Below are 16,385 nucleotides of genomic sequence, written 5' to 3'. Positions count from 1 at the left end.
ATACATGTACTATTTATAATTAACTTTTTTTTTAAGATTTTATTTATTCATGAGAGACACAGAGAGAGAGAGAGAAGCAAAGACACAGGCAGAGGGAGAAGCAGGCTCCAGGCAGGGAACCTGAGTGGGACTCCATCCCAGGACTCCAGGATCACGCCCTGAGCCGAAGGCAGGCACTAAACCTCTGAGCCACCCAGGGATCCCCTAATTAACTTTCTTGAATATGATCCTAATAGTGGATCACTGGGTCCATCCTTGAATGTTATTAAAGAGCTACAAACAGATCATCATTTCTCCAGGACACTAACTGTAACAATAAAAACAAAATGAGGAAGCAAACAAACCCGATCACTTAATCTGTCTGGCTTAATCAGAGATGGTATAACACTCCAGCTTTTAAAAGTTGCTTTTCTGAGGGCAGGGGGGAATAGGGTCACTGGGTGACAGGCATTAAGGAGGGCATGTGACATAATGAGCACTGAGTGTTATATGCAACTGATGGATCACTGACCTCTATCTCTGAAACTAGTAATATAGTATATGTTAATTAATTGAATTTAAATTTAAAAAATGAAAAAGAAAAAGAAAAGTTACTTTTTCCGGGCACCTAGGTGGCTCAGTGGTTAAGCATCCAACTCTTGGTTTTGGCTCAGGTCACGATCTCAGGGTCATAAGATGGAGCCCTGCATTGGCCTCTGTGCTCAGTATGGAGTCAACTTGGGATTCTCTCTCCTTCTTCCTCTGCTCCTCCCCCCACTTGCTCACACATGCTCCCTCTCTCTAATAAATACATGATTAATAAACAAAAGCTGATTTTTCCCTAAGGTATAATAAGGAATGTCTTCATCCTTAGCACTTCAAACAATTTATCCTGTATCAGAAAATCATTTAAAATTTTAAAAAGGACACCTGGGTGACTCACTTGGTTAAGCATCTGCCTTCAGCTCAGGTCATGACCCTAGGGTCCTGGGATTGAGTCCCTCTTCAGGCTCCCTACTCAGCCTACTCCTCCCTGTGCCCTTCCCCCACTGCTTGTGCTCTGTCTATATATATATAATAAATAAATAAACAAAAAATTTTTTTTAAAAGAAGAAGAAAACATGGGATGCCTCGGTAGCTCAGTGGTTGAGCATCTGCCTTTGGCTCAGGGCGTGACCTTGGGGTCCTGGGATCAAGTCCCATATCAGGCTCTCCACAGGGAGCCTGCTTCTCCCTCTGCCTGTGTCTCTGCCTCTATCTCTCATAAAAAAAAAAAAAAGAAAGAAAGAAAGAAAGAAAGAAAGAAAGAAAGAAAGAAAGAAAGAAAGAAAGAAAGAAAGAAAGACTCTTAAAAAAAAAAAAAAAAGGTTTCAAGCAAAATGGAAAGTCTGTGTGGGGTTTCCCTGTAAGCCCAGGGCTGGACTGCACATGGGCATGGTGAAACTATGCAAAAACACACTTGCTACAGGGTTAAGAGCAAAAGAAATATAAAATGCTAATCAGTGATGAGAAATATTGGATTTTTTGACCATTGAGAAAGGAGACCTCACTAATACACAAAGCATCCTGAGATACCAGAAAGGCCACATGTCAGGAGTAAAGACCACACCCTAGAGTAAGACCTACTCTAAACCTGCCCTAAGAGAGCCTAAAGCCAAGCCTCAACAAGATCGACAGAGGAAACCCAGCCTATTGGTCTAGTGTGATCAAGTTAGAAGGCCTCAGGATACACTTCGGGCTTTCTAGAGATCTGTCCTAACAAGGTATAAAACCAAGCTAATTCCAGTCAAAGATGATGTGTCAGTAACTCAATTACCTGCTAGAACAAAACTCAATACTCTTCAGAGAGAGATAACAGAATCCTTAGCATCTACGATGTGCCATCCACAATGTCCTATTGGACATTGAAAGATGTTTTTACTGGATGTGGAAATCTGGATTAATGATTCCACAACATGATATTAAACAACGAATAGGTCAATCAAGAAATCAAAGAGGAGGGATGCTTGGGTGGCTCAGCGGTTAAGCATCTGCCTTCAGCTCAGGGCATGATCCCTGTCCCAGGATCGAGTCCCACATCAGGCTCCCTGCATATGAAACCTGCTTCTCCCTCTGCCTGTGTCTCTGCCTCTCTCTGTGTGTCTCTCATAAATTAATTAATTAATTAATTAATTAATTAATTAAAAAAATAGAAATCTGAGAGGAAATAAATACATGGAGATAAATGAAAATAATACAATGGATCCAAATCTTTGGGATGTAGAAAAGCAGTTCTTAAGAAGGAAGTTAGAGCAATACAGTCCTACTTAAAAAACAAAAATCTCAACTAAACAACCTAACCTTACCTAAAGGAGCTAGAAAAAGAACAAAACCCAAAACCAGTAGAAGAAAGGAAATAGTAAAGATTAGAGCAGAAATAAATGAAATGGAGGGACACCTGGGTGGTTCAGCAGTTGAGCATCTGCCTTCCACTCAGGGCATGACCCAGGGGTCCTGGAATCAAGTCCCACATCAGGCTCTCTTCAGGGAGCCTGCTTCTCCCTCTGCCCGTGTCTCTGCCTCTCTGTCTCTCTCATGAATAAATAAATAAACGAAATCTTAAAAAAAAAAAAAGGAAAGAAATAAAATGGAAACTAAAAAAAACCAATAATATAGATCAATGAAACCGGGAGTTGGTCCTTTGAAAAAAAATCAACAAAATTGATACACCTTAGGGTGCCTGGGTGGCTCAATCAGCTACACACCCAACTCTTGGTTTCAACTCAGATCAAGGTCTAAAGGGCCCTGAGCTCCAGCCCTGCATTGGGCTCCATACTCAGGGGGGAGTCTGCTGGAGATTCTCTCCCTCTATCCTTCCCCCACTTATACCCATGTGCTCTCTAAAATAAATAAATCTTTTTTAAAAATTGATAAACCTTTAACCAGATTCATTAAAAAGAGACAGAGAGGCAACCCAAACAAAATCAGAAATGAAAGAAGAAAAGTAACAACTCAAATTACAGAAACACAAAAGATTACAAAAGAATATTATGAACAATTATATACCAACAAACTAGACAACCTAGGGGGGAAAAATGGATAAATTCCTAAAAACATACAACCTTTTAAAGCTGATTCAAAAATAGAAAATTTGAATGAACCAATTACTAGTAATGAAATTAGTAATCAAAACACTCCCAACAAACAAAAGTCCAGTTATCAAATGGCTTCACAGGCAAATTTTAGCAAACATTTAAAACAGAGTTGATAACTATTCTTTTCAAACTATTCCAAAACATGGAAGAGGAAAACTTTCAAGATTCTACAATACCAGCACTATCCTAATACTAAAATCACAGAGACACAAAAAAAGAAAACTACAGGCCATTATCTCTGATAAACATTGATGCAAAAACCCTCAACAAGGTATTTGCAAACCAAATTCAACAATATATTAAAAAAATCATTCACCTCAATTCATAAAACAATGTAACACATCACATTTAGCAAGGAAAACACCCCATATGATCATCTCAATAGATGCAGAAAAAGCATCCAACAGAATGCATCCATTCATGATAAAAATTCTCAACAAAGCAGACTTAGAGAGAACACACATTTTTTTTTTTAAAGCCATATATGAAAACCCTGAATCTAACATCATACTCAGTGGAAAAAAACTAAAAGCTTTTCCTTTAAGATCAGGAATAAGACGAGGATGTCCATTCACCACTTTTATTCAACATAGTACTAGAAGTCTTAGCTGTACTCACCAGACAAGAAAAAGAAACAAACAGTATTCAGACTGGTAAGGAAGAAGTAAAACTGTCACTATTCGTAGATGACATAACAGTATACACAGAAAACCCTAAGTCTCCATCAAAAAAATGATTAGAACTGTTAAATGAGTTCAATAAGATTGCAGGATACAAAATTAACATATAGAAAACTGTTGTGTTTCTATACACTAATAATGAAATAGCAGAAAGAGAAATTAAGAAAATAATCCCATTTACAATTGCGTGTAAAAGAATAAAATACCTAGGAATAAATTTAACCAAGGGGGTGAAAGACCTATACTCTGAAAACTAGAAGACATTTTTGAAAGAAACTGAAGACAACACAAATGGAAAGCCATATCATGCTCATGGACTGAAAGAATATGTTTGAAAAGCCCATACTACCCAAAGCAAACTACAGATTCAACGTAATCCCTATGGAAATAATAATAGTAACTTCCACCCAACTAAAATAATTATTTTTTTATTTTTTAAAAATTTTTTTTCAACTAAAATAATTCTAAAATGTGCATGGACCCACAAAAGACAACAAATGACCAAAGCCAATCTTTGAGAAAGAACACAACTAGAGGTATCTCTGTCCCAGGATTTTAAGATCTACTACAAAGTTATAGCAATTAAAACAGTATGGTACTAGGATGCCTGGTGGCTCAGCAATTTAGCATCTGCCTTCAGCTCAGGTGTGATCTCAGGGCCCGGGATCAAGTCCCACATCTGGACTTGCAGGGAGCCTGCTTCTCTCTCTGCCTGTGTCTCTGCCTCTTTCTCTGTGTCTCTCATGAACGAATAAATAAAATCTTAAAAAAAAAAAAAAACACCTGTATGGTACTGACATGAAAATAGACATACAGATCAATGGAACACAACAGAGAGCCTAAAAATAAACCCACATCTATGTGGTTAATTCATCTACAACAAAAGAGGCAAGAATATACCATGGGGAAAAGACGGTCTTTTCAGTAAATGGTGCTAAGAAAACTGGACAGCTACATACAAAAGAATGAAACTGGACCACTTTCTCATACCATGCTCAACATTTAGCTGAAAATAGATTAAAGACCTAAATGTGAGACCCAAAACCATAAAACTCCTAAAGGAAAACACAGACAGCAATCTCTTGGACACCCTTAGCAACATATTTATAGATATATCTTCTCAGGCAAAGGAAATAAAAGCAAAAATAAGCCACTGGGACTACACCAAAAAAGACAATGTGATAGACTAATAATCATATCAGTAATCACATTAAATGTAAATGGATTAAACACTGAATTATAAAATAAAGATTGCCAGATTTAGAAATGGCCCAACCATACGGTGTCTACAAGAGATATTTAATACATAAAGATGCAGATAGTTTAGAAACAAAACAATGGGGAAAAGATATCCTATACAAACAGCAAGCATACAAAACCTGGTATGGTTTTATTAGTATCTAGGCAAGAGACTTCAAGAAAAAAAGAAAAAGGAACATTTCATTATGATAAATGGGTCCAATCATTTAGAACACAAAACCCTAAAAGTATATACACCTAGTATCAGGTCTAAAGGGACAAATCCTCATAGTTGATACAATGAGAAGACCAAAACAAACAAACAAACAAAATCAGTAAGGCTACAGAAAATCTGAACACTATAAACCAACTCAATCTAACAGACATTCAGACAACAACCACAGAATACACATTCATTTCAAGGTCATATGAAACATTCACCAGAGCAGATCATATGCATAAATAAATTTCAAAAGACTAGAATCCCAAAGAATGTATGCTCTGACCACAGTGCAATGAAATTAGAAACCAGTAAGACATCTAGATGCCAATATATGTATTAAATAACTAATACAACGTACGGCCAAAGAAAAAAATCATAGTGGACACTAAAATGTTTTGCCTTTTTTTAAAAGATTTTATTTATTTATTTGACTGAGAGAGCACAAGCAAAGAGAGTGGCAGGGGGAGACGGAGGAGTAGAGGGAGAAGCAGACTCCCCACTGAGCAGGGAGCCAGATGTGGGGCTAGATCCCAGAATCCTGGGATCCCGATCTGAGCAGAAGGCAGACACTTAACCAACTGAGCCACCCAGGCACCACAAAATTAAAATGTTTTCATATTAATAGTGAAAACACATTATCAAAATGTATAGGTGATCACTAAAGCTCTAGAGAAAAAAATGTAGTTTTGAATAAATATGTTAAAAAATTGAACAAGGGGCACCTGGGGGACTCAGTCAAGTGTCCTACTCTTTTTTTTTTAAGATTTTTATTTATTAAAAAAATAATTTTTATGTATTTATTTGAGAGAGAGGGAGAGAAAATGAACGGGAGGAGGGATAGAGGGAGAGGGAGAAGCAGACTCCCCACTAGCAGGGAGCCCCACGTGGGGCTCAATCCCAGGACCCTGAGATCATGACCTGAGCCCAAGGTACACATTTAACTGACTGAACTACTGGGTGCCCCAAGTGTCCTATTCTTGATCTCAGGATTGTGAGTTCAAACCCCGAGTTGCTGGGCACAGTCTACTTTAAAAATTTTTTTAAATAAGGTGCGTGGGTGGTGAAGTCGGTTAGGCAGCCAACTCTTGGTTTCAGCTTAGGTGGTGATTTCGGAGTCCTAGGACCAGGTCCTGCTTTTGGCTTTATGCGCTTAGCACAAGGTCTGCCTGGGGTTCTCTCCCCCTCTCCCTCTCTCCCTCATGCTCTAAGATAAATAAATAAAACTTTAATAAATTTAAAATAAATAAAAATCTTTCATTATCTAAATCAATTTTCCTGAGTTTCAAATAACAAGTAGAAAGATTTCAGATAGCAGGAGACAGATGGGTAGACTTACTCAAATGTTTTTGCTTCCTGAACTAAGAGAGCAGTTCAGGTAACATTTAGGGAAAATTATAAATCATATAAAATACTTAAATCTGCTTTCAGTAATTCCACCCAAACAAAATGCTAAGAAAAACGTCTCAAGGGGATCCCTGGGTGGCTCAGCGGTTTGGCGCCTGCCTTTGGCCCAGGGCATGATCCTGGAGTCCCAGGATCGAGTCCCATGTCAGGCTCTTTGCATGGAGCCTGCTTCTCCCTCTGCCTATGTCTCTGCCTCTCTCTCTCTCTGTGTGTGCCTCTCATGAATAAATAAAATCTTTTTAAAATAATAAATAAATAAATAAATAAATAAATAAATAAATAAAGCAAGACCCAATGTATTAACCAGAGTTCTTCAGAAAAACAGAACAAAATATATGAATATTCTGAATATTCTCATGAATTAATGAATAAAATCTTTTTTTAAAAAAGTCTCAATTATTCCCCAATTACTTTACAGAGGGTATAGTTTAGAGTCCATGATTTCATGAGTATCTGCTCCTACTATGAAAAAAACATTTCAAGTGATCCCCAATGTGTAGTTGTGATTAAAACTGTGACAGGGACACCCGGGTGGCTCAGTGGTTGAGCGTATGCCTTTGGCTCAGGGCATGATTGCGGGGTCCCAGGATCGAGTCCCACATCGGGCTCCCCGCAGGGAGTCTGCTTCTCCCTCTGCCTGTGTCTCCGCCTCTCTCTCTGTGTCTCTCATGCATAAATAAAATCTTTTTTTAATTTTTATTTATTATTTATGATAGTCACACAGAGAGAGAGAGAGAGGCGGAGACACAGGCAGAGGGAGAAGCAGGCTCCATGCACCGGGAGCCCGACGTGGGATTCGATCCCTGGTCTCCGGGATTGCGCCCTGGGCCAAAGGCAGGCGCCAAACCGCTGCGCCACCCTGGGATCTCAGATAAATAAAATCTTAAAAAAAAATAAAATAAAATAAAAAAAATAAAACTATAACAAATAGGGGCACCTGGGTGACTTAGTCGGTGAGGCATCTGCCTTTGGCCCACGTTGTGATCCCAGGGTCGTGGGATGGAGCCCTGAGTTGGGCTCCCTAGGCAGGATCCCTGCTCAGCGGGGAGCCTGCTTCTCCCTCTTCCCCCTGCTCATGCTTTCTCCCTCTCGCTATCTTTCTCTCTCTCAAATGAATAAATAAAATCTTTAATTAAAAATCTTAAAAGAATAAAACTATAACAAACGAGAGTGAACTCAACATGCACCCTCAGGTAAGCATACTTACTATACATATGCATACGAGTAGCTCTTTGTTGTGTACATACTACTGACAAACACTCTTTCCTTAAGCAAACTTTCGCCAGGCTCCCACAGAGGCCTGGCCTTTTGGCCCTTCTAGTCCCGTTTTAGCAAGAATCCTGGCTGACTGAGTCCAGTTTAGGGAAAGTCCGTCACCTCTGATTAGCTGGCCAAATGCTACAGCAACCATGGTATCTGACCAGCCCGGATATCTGATCAAATGCTTTCTCACCCAGGCCTGCCTTCAGAGGGAGAAAAAAAAAAAAAAAAAAAAAAAAAAAAACCCAGTCCAGTGGGTTCAGGGTTCTTCCCTCTACCCGTGATGTCAATTTCCATCCACGGCCCCTCCCGCCCGGCCCGGCCCCCGGGCTCCCCCGCTAGCATTCTCCACTCCTTGTTGCAGACCGCAGCCCCCAAACCGCTCCCTGCCCCTGCAAAACCGCGTCGCAGCAGCCCCGCCCCCGAAGACACTCCTGCCTTACCGTCTCCAAGGAGCGTCTGAGTAGTTATTGCTCCAGCACTACGTGTCAGCTCCATATTAGGCCCTGCTCATGCCATTTCTAGTCCTCACGATGCCCCTGCAAGGCAAGCATCATCGTGGACCCATTAGGAGGCCCCCTGGCTCACAAGGGGCGGCCGCGCGAGAACCCAGGTTGCTCCAAGCGAGGCCTGCGCCCCGGGAAGGCGAGCTGCCAACTTTGGGGGGCTTGGGGGGGCGGGCCCGTGGGGCTGTCGCACTCGCCGAGGTGGGGCGCTCCCGGCACTGTGCGCCCGGGAGGCCGGGGCAGCGCTCCCCACCCGGGCATCCTCCACCCGCGCACCCCGGGGAGAGACGCTCCGCGCATCGGCCCACGGAGGGCCTTCTCCGTCCCAGCGTTTCGCGGAAGGCGGAGGACGCGGCCGGCCTCGGGGCGGGTCCAGGGGCGTGCGTGCCCGGGGAGTCCGGCGGGGTCCTCAGGCTCCGGGTCGAGGGGCTGGAGGGGCCCCGCTGCCCCTCCTCCGCACCCGCCGCGTCCCCGCGCCCCCGGAGACCGTGGGTGGCGCGTCCTCCAGCCCCGCCGCCGCTCCCCGGGGGCCGGCCGAGCCCCGAGCAAACGCGGGCCCCGCCAAGCTCGACCCCGGGCGGCCGCAGCCAGACCCGCCCAGCCCGGGCGCGCTCACCTCGGCCCGCGGCGCCGGCTCCGGAGGCACTTCCGGGAGGGGGGGAGCTGCGCGCGCCGGCGGCGTCGGCGTCGGGCGGCGGGGCGGGGCCGGCGCTGGGGCGCGGGCTCCGATTGGCCGCCCGCGTCGCCCCGCCCCTCTCGCGTCGCCCCGCCCCTCTCGCGGGCTCCTGGTCCCCGCAGCCGGCCCTCGGCTCCTCGGTTGCAGGCTGGTGCGCTGGCTCCTCCGCCTGCCCGCGAGCGGTGGGCCAGCGAGGCCCTCCTCTGGGCCAGGCACTGGGCCAGGCGCTGCGACGATCCACCGGGATAATTCCCTGGTCCGTAGCAGACGCTGTGCCGGCCCCACGCCTTTGCGACCCTGCAGGTACGGCAGGTGCTTAGGCAGGGGGCCTCGCTGGCTGCCCTTCCTCCCCCCTTCCCTCCCCTTCCCTCCCCTCCCCTCCCCTACCTTTGGGCTTTGCGGCATTTCATTTCCTCCATCTCTCTCTCTCTCTCTTTTTTTTTTTTTAGGATTTTATTTATTTATTCGTGAGAAACACAGGCAGAGGGAGAAGCAGGCTCCCTGCGAGACTGATCCCAGGACCCCGGGGTCACGACCTGAGCCACCCAGGCTTCCCCAGTCTCCCTCTGTCCTGCAGCTCTAACTCACACCAACTCTGCGTTTCCTGGGCGCTTTCTTCCCACTTCCCTATGTTGGAATTCAGCGAGGTACTAGCTAACCTGTCTTCCCAACTTTGCCTTCGTCTGTCTCCCTCCTTCTGCCTTCACCAGGCTCTACTTGGACAAGAATGTCATCATCCTCTCTCCCCTCCTGTCATCAGAAGTCTGGAAGTGCTATGATTTTGCCTCATCTCTCAGACACCACCCCCATTCTCCACCTCTGTCTCTTTTTCACATCCATCCTGCACGTGGACACAGCTGTCATTTTGAAACTCAGCAGCACTGATACGAGTATCAAATCCAAATCTGGGAGATGGGACTCCTACTGTGTATCATATGTGTGCTCAATCTTGGGTGATTGGCAAACTGGGGAAGCGCTCAGAAACAAGAGCTGCCCTGGCTCACATCATGTAGAGGAAGTGGAGACACCTCCTCTGAAGAAATAAGGCTTTGGAAGAAGGAGGATCTGAAATACTAACCAGTGGAAAAGGGATTTAACGTGTTCTTCTAGGTCCCAGGGCCTGAACAAGACCCAGCATGTGAAAACTATTTCAGCTTAACCCAAGTGGAAATTTATCTAAAGTTGACTTGTCAACAATGCTACTTTATGAGTCCCTGAACAGCAGGGTGGCGATTTATCAGGAATATTTTATTTTTTATTTATTTTTTTATGTATCCATGAAAGACACAGAGAGGCAGAGACATAGGCAGAGGGAGAAGCAGGCTCCCTGCAGGGAGCCCAATGTAGGACTTGATCTCAGAATCCCAGGATCACACCCTGAGCCAAAGGCAGATGCTCAACCACAGAGCCACCAGGTGCCCCTATCAGGAATAATTTAAAGAGATACCTCAGTGGCTCTTTCTTCTGACACAAAGGGCATTACTTTTAGGAAAGTCAAGAGATAAGCTGATTTGGAAAGAGATGATGTGCTCTCATCTTCAACATTGAAGCTTTTAGCTGTTCAGTACTCAAGGAAGATAACAGTAATTCAAATTCAAAACCTTTCCTTGGGCCACAGATAGTTTGTGAATCTGGTGGAAGCTATAAATCCTTGCCCAAGGAAATGCCCATACACATATATGACATTTTCCACACCAATTCAGGAAGTTCCCAGAGCTCTGAAGCCCACCCTCAGAACCCATGAAACTCAGAGTAAAAACTCTAATGCTGATAGATGGCTCCTTGACATTGAAGTGACACTCAGTACTTTAACAATTTCTTTATAAACTGGCAACCTAAGGGGCACCTGGGTGACTTAGTCCATTCAGCATCTGACTTCAAATCAGGGAATGATCCCAGAATCCTGAGATCAAGTGCAGAATCAGGCTCCTTGCTCTGTGGGGAGTCTGCTTCTCCCTCTCTCTCTGACCCTCCCCCCTACTCGTATTCTCTCTCTCTCTCTCTAATGAATAAATTTTAAAAATCTTTTAAAAAATAAACTGACAACTTGAGGTGAAGCATGAAATTTCCCTTCTTTCTGAACAGACCGAACAACGAAATATATTAAAAGTTGGGAGATATCTACCTCAGTTTAGGAAATTATGGAAAAATATAATCTATTTCCATTAATTTATTCACTCGCTCATTCAGCAAATATTTTTCAGATGCCTCCTGTGCCCAGCACTATTCCAACACCTGGCTATCCAACAGTGAACTAAACAAATAACGTTCCTGCCCTCGGAAGACTTCTGTTTTGCGAAAGAGTTGGACAATTAGATACACAAGTAATAATAAACATGTTGGATAATGGCAAGTGTTGTGGAGAAAATTAAATCAATGTGAGAGGGCATGTACAATGTTAGGAATGGAATATAATTTAATAGAACAATCAGGGAAGAGTTACCTGATAAGACAACTGATAAAACAACACAGAACCCAGAGCTGAACTGAAGGAGCAAAGCTTGAGGATATCTGGAGGAGCTTTCCAGTCACAGGAAATAGCAAATGCCCAAGCCCTGAGACCATGAGTGAAAATAAGAGAAGAGGTATGAGGAATCCTGGGACACATTAACATGTTGGGTCAAGAAGATAAGGAGGACCCATCAAAGAGAGAGAGAGAGAGATCAAGGAGCACTGAGGAGAAAAACAAAGACAGAGTGATGTCCTGGAGCCCAAGTGTACAAAATGTTCAAAAAAAGAAAGAGTCAGTAAATTAACTGAATCAAAAGCTAGTGATAGAAGGTACAATGAAGATTGATAATTGACCCTTGGTTTCAGCAACAAGGGAATCACTGGTGACCTTAACAAGAGTAGCTGAGGGTGGAGAAAGCCCGAATGGAGCGCTTCAATAGAGAAAAACTGGAGCAACAAATAGAGACAAGTCATTCAAAAAGTTTTGCTATAAAGGGAAATATAAAAATGAGACAAATTAGGAGGTATTTACAGCATGTTTATATGCTGAGCGGAATGATTCAGCAGGGAGGACAAACTTGCAGTGCATGGGAGAGAAGAGACAGCTACTGAACAAGTATCCTTGAGCAGAGGAAAGGTTGATCTTTGAATGATAAAACCCCAGGGTACTCCAATTTAGGCCACATGAAGCACCCACAGAAAACATTCTTCACTGAAGAGAAGCTTAAAGTCGTAAATTATAAGCTTCACCAAAAGCAATCCATCAAAAAGGACTGTCACCAGTTTTTTTTTTAAATGAGAGAAACTGCACCCCAAAAATTAGAAATCATAGACCAATCTGAGATTTTTTTTAAAAAGATTGTATGTATGTATGTATGTATTTAGGAGAGAGACTACAAGCAGAGGCAGGAGGAGAGAGAGAGAGAGAGAGAGAGAGAGAGAGGCAGGCTGACTCTCTGGCAAGCAGGGAGCCAGATGCGGGGCTCAATCTTGGGACTCCAACATCATAACCTAAGCTGAAGGCAGACGTTTAACTGACTGAGTCACCCAAGCAGCCAATGATTTTTAAATTATTTTTAAGTAATCTCTACACCCAACGTGGGGCTCGAACTTAGAAGAGTCGCACGCTCCACTGACTGAGCAGGCCAAGCACCTCAATTTGAAAGAAATTTTTATTATTTATTTATTTATTTATTTATTTTAAAGAGGGTTTTCTTTTTTTTAAGATTTTATTTATTTATTCATAGAGACAGAGAGAGAGAGAGAGAGAGAGAGAGAGGCAGAGACACAGGCAGAGGGAGAAGCAGGCATCATACAGAGAGCCTGACGAGGGACTCGATCTGGGGTCTCCAGGATCATGCCCTGGGCTGTAGGCAGTGCTAAACCGCTGCGCCACCGGGGCTGCCCTGAAAGAAATTTCTAAATAAGAATTCTGGACTGTGGGATCCCTGGGTGGCGCAGCAGTTTGGCGCCTGCCTTTGGCCCAGGGCGCGATCCTGGAGACCCGGGATCGAATCCCACGTTTGGGCTCCCGGTGCATGGAGCCTGCTTCTCCCTCTGCCTGTGTCTCTGCCTCTCTCTCTCTCTCTGTGACTATCATAAATAAATAAAAATTAAAAAAGAAAAAAGAATTCTGGATTGTTCAAAGAGTAAAAGAAGTAGAAACTATTTAAAAAATGAAAAGCATTATGGGCAGAAAAGGAAGGAAGGATACAACAAAATTGCAGAGCCAATTAGGATTTTTACAAACTAAAAAATGTTCACTTTGAAAGGAAAAGCCCGGTCCTCATGACAAGCAGACACAGCAAATATTCTTGCTCCTGAAACCAGTATAGAAATGTAAAGATGGATGGAAATAAAGATGGAAAAAAACTGGAGCAACTGGTGCTTCATCAAGGCTTGACTTTAAACTGAACACGTTTGTGTCTTCCCTACTCTTGAAGCCTCCCTCACATCCCCTTCACTCATTTTTCTGTAGAATCCTTTGTTCTAGGAACTCGGTATCGTTATTGACACCTCGCTGACCTCAGTGTATACTTAGTAAAGAGATTCTGATGGCAGGTGGCAGTGTTAGTCATGAGATCCCCTGGAAGACGTGACACACGGCTGGCAGCATGTTCCAGATTCCTGTGGAACTGCCCAGATCCTGTACTTTCCTATAAAACCTCTCAGCCTTTTGCCCTGGGCAGGTTTGTCGTCGTGGAGGTGTTATTTAGCTGCAGCTTCCTGTGCCTGGCAAAGTAATAAATTATCTTCCTTCTTTACACCCAAACTCTGTCTTCACTTTACATATTTTGGCTCCAGAGCACAGAGGTTGGTTTTCAACAACACTCCCACTGTAGAAATAAGAAAACTGTGATCTGGAGGGGCCCGTGCCTAACTCAAAGCCACAAAGTCATTTAGTTGCTGATCTTACGTTTAAACATTTTTCTGACTCAAAATTTCACCCCCTTGCCTCTCTCTGCTGCACGATGCCCCAGGTTAGAGCCTGGCAACCAGGACACACTGCTCAAAGAGATCGTGTAAGGTTTGGGAGTCTTATGGGAGATCACTTATGAGAAAAATTTGCGATTAATGTAATGGTGAAGTTAAATGGCATGAGATTGTAGTGAGTCAGATCAGTTGTTATCTCATTAACAATTCACTGAAACCTAGAAACAGGGATTTGAAAAGGGATGTTGACTTCAACAACAGAAGATTCATTGACTTGAGTTTAAGGAAGTAGAGGGCACCAGTGGAGGCTTCATGGAAATTCTGACCATTTGCACTGAGCAAGGAAGGGAGGCTGGAACGGAAACCAGTCTTAGTGCTTTCCCTGTGACATCAAGATGTGGTCTGTAACCTACTGACTTCATTGGAGCAAACAGTGATTTAACTCATGGCAAACGGAAGCCACATTGTCTTCTAGGGGCTATTTAGAGAGTATTTAAGAAAATGCTAACTGCTTTTTTTTTTTTTCCTGGTGAGAAATCCTAACATATCACTTTTGTTATAGGGGGTGTCCTGAAAGAGGTCTTTAAGATGTTCAGAAAGCTTCAGGTGGGGCTAAAGAGGACTTCCTGTGTGCTTACAGGTGACACGAGGGACCACAGACCTGATTGGAGAAATTTGAGTCCTTCTAAAAAAAAATCTGCGGATGAATCCTAATGCTTCTCTAACCAAACCACATTCCTGAGGACATAAGATGTCTTTAAACAAGGGGTTCTCATTCTGCAGCTTCAGGATTTCAAAGACCAATGCTTAGCACAGATATTTGTAGGTATGGGAATTTTTCTGGAGACTTCTTTCACTTATGAGAAAAATTTGCAATTAATGTAATGGTGAAGTTAAATGGCATGAGATTGTAGTGGGTCAGATCAGTTGTTATCTCATTAACAATTTACCAAAACCTAGAAACAGGGATTTGAAAAGGGATGTTGACTTCAACAACAGAAGATTCATTGACTTGAGTTTAAGGAAGTAGAGGGCACCAGTGGAGGCTTCATGGAAATGCTGACCATTTGCGCTGAGCAAATGGAATTGGTCAAGGTCAATAGATCAAATAGATCTATGATTTTTTTTTTTAAGTATAAAAAGTCATTGCAGGGACGCCTGGGTGGCTCAGCGGTTGAGCGTCTGCCTTCAGCTCAGGTCACCATCCTGGGGTCCTGGGATTGAGTCCCCCATCAGGCTCCCTGCAGGGAGCCTGCTTCTCCCTCTGCCTGTGTCTCTGCCTCTCTCTCTGTCTCTCGTGAATAAATAAAATCTTTAAAAAATAAAAATAAAGAAGTCATTGCATGCTTAGGCAGATGTCTTTAAACATCTAAACCCACAGAGCCAGAAAGATGAGAAAGAATCTCAGTTCCATGAGTATTGAATACGATGGACTGAACTGTCCCCTTATTTATCATATGCTGAGCAGACTTGGGTCATAGTGTGGGAGGTGCCCTGAGGGAAAAGAAGGTCCATGCTCTGGATACCACCCAGGTGCCCTAGAAATATACATTTATCCACTATTATTCATGATGAATGTCGCCTTAACTATATATGTATACTTGTATGAACTATATGTGCTTATATACACAAAAATATGTTTACTTATATATGCTGTATGTAAGGATATATATATATACATGTGTATATATAATTACACTGGTAAATATAAGTATATATATGTTATGTAAATATGTATGTAATGTGACAGTGTATATACATATTATTAAATATATATAAATTATACATATATAGAGATTACATACAGGCTGTATACACAAACATATATATAATATATATAACTATATATATATAATATATCCTGGAAAAATATATATCCAGAACATGAAGATAGTTTTTCAGCAATGTTTAAGGTCATACAATATCCTTTTTTAAAAAATTTATTTATTTGACAGAGAGAGAGAGCACAAGCAGGGGGAGCAGCAGAGGGAGAAGCAGCCTTCCCACTGAGCAAGGAGCCCAACGTGAGACTTGATCCCAGGATCCTGGGATCATGACCTGAGCTGAAGGCAGACACTTAACTGACTGAGCTACCCAGGCCCCCCAACGCTGTACAATATCCTATCAAGTACTAAGTCTGATGAAAAATGTTTTGGGGGCACCTAGGTGGCTCAGTCATTTGAGCATCTCCTGGTTTCAGCTTAGGTCAGATCAAGCCCTGCAGCAGGCTCCATGCTCAGCTTAGAGCCTGCTTGAGATCCTCTCTCTTCTTCTTGCTCTGCCCCACCCCCCACTCACCCTCTAAATAAATAAATAAATAAATAAAATCTTTTTTTCTTTTATTTTTTTTAATGCATTGTATCTTCCAATTAGTTTGCAGGAAGTACTGACTTAAAACAG

General features: G+C 42.9%; 1 protein-coding gene across 6 annotated transcripts in view; it reads right to left on the bottom strand.

Annotated features, from left to right (window-relative positions):
- ZNF18 (zinc finger protein 18) overlaps positions 1 to 9,155 on the bottom strand; it is a 31,116-nt gene extending 21,961 nt beyond the window's left edge. For 3 of the 6 annotated variants that reach the window (XM_077892617.1, XM_077892614.1, XM_077892619.1), the window contains exons 1-2: positions 9,042 to 9,155; positions 8,363 to 8,458 (exon numbers count right to left, since the gene is read on the bottom strand). The gene's annotated coding sequence lies outside the window, so the exon portion shown is untranslated. Of the gene's footprint in view, positions 1 to 8,362; positions 8,677 to 8,701; positions 8,861 to 9,041 lie in introns of those variants that run through there. The other 3 variants (XM_077892618.1, XM_077892616.1, XM_077892615.1) reach the window with 2 other exon arrangements.
- Positions 9,156 to 16,385: the final 7,230 nt, after the last annotated feature.

This window comes from Canis aureus, chromosome 3, assembly GCF_053574225.1.
Source record: "Canis aureus isolate CA01 chromosome 3, VMU_Caureus_v.1.0, whole genome shotgun sequence".
NCBI classification, from domain to species: Eukaryota; Metazoa; Chordata; class Mammalia; order Carnivora; family Canidae; genus Canis; species Canis aureus.
The sequence above is the reverse complement of the archived record's forward strand: the minus strand, read 5'-3'. Positions and strand labels throughout refer to the sequence as shown.